Source organism: Nematolebias whitei, chromosome 11 (assembly GCF_014905685.2).
Source record: "Nematolebias whitei isolate Nwh7 chromosome 11, NemWhi1, whole genome shotgun sequence".
NCBI classification, from domain to species: domain Eukaryota; kingdom Metazoa; phylum Chordata; class Actinopteri; order Cyprinodontiformes; family Rivulidae; genus Nematolebias; species Nematolebias whitei.
In genome coordinates, this window is record NC_056508.1 from 16,392,188 (window position 1) to 16,392,946 (window position 759).

The window sequence follows — 759 nt, forward strand, 5'->3', positions numbered from 1 at the left end:
CTTCTGATGATCCAGAGCTCTTCGTGCACGAGACCTTCTGATGATCCAGAGATATTCATGCACGAGACCTTCTGATGATCCAGAGATATTCCTGCATGAGATCTTCTGATGATCCAGAGCTCTTCGTGCACGATACCTTCTGATGATACAGAGATCTTCATGCACGATACCTTCTGATGATACAGAGATCTTCCTGCACGAGACCTTCTGATGATCCAGAGATCTTTATGCATGAGACCTTCTGATGATCCAGAGCTCTTCCTGCATGAGATCTTCTGATGATCCAGAGATCTTCATGCATGAGACCTTCTGATGATCCAGAGATCTTCCTGCATGAGATCGTCTGATGATCCAGAGCTCTTCCTGCATGATACTTTCTGAAGATCCAGAGATCTTCCTGCACAATGCCTTCTGATGATACAGAGATCTTTGTGCACGATACCTTCTGATGATACAGAGATCTTCCTCCACGAGACCTTCTGATGATCCAGAGATCTCTATGCATGAGACCTTCTGATGATCCAAAGCTCTTCCTGCATGAGATCTTCTGATGATCCAGAAATTTTCATGCACGAGACCTTTTGATGATCCAGAGATCTTCCTGCACGAGACTTTCTGAAGATCCAGAGATCTTCCTGGACGAGACCTTCTGATGATCCAGAGCTCTTCCTGCACAAGACGTTCTGATGATCCAGAGCTCTTCCTGCACGAAACCTTCTGATGATCCACAGATCTTCCTGCACGAGACCTTCTGATGAT

The 759-nt window shown here is 45.7% G+C and overlaps 1 protein-coding gene across 1 annotated transcript in view; it reads right to left on the reverse strand.

Moving 5' to 3' along the window:
- uckl1a (uridine-cytidine kinase 1-like 1a) overlaps positions 1-759 on the reverse strand; it is a 35,736-nt gene that overhangs the window by 7,237 nt on the left and 27,740 nt on the right. The gene's annotated exons all lie outside the window — the stretch shown is intronic.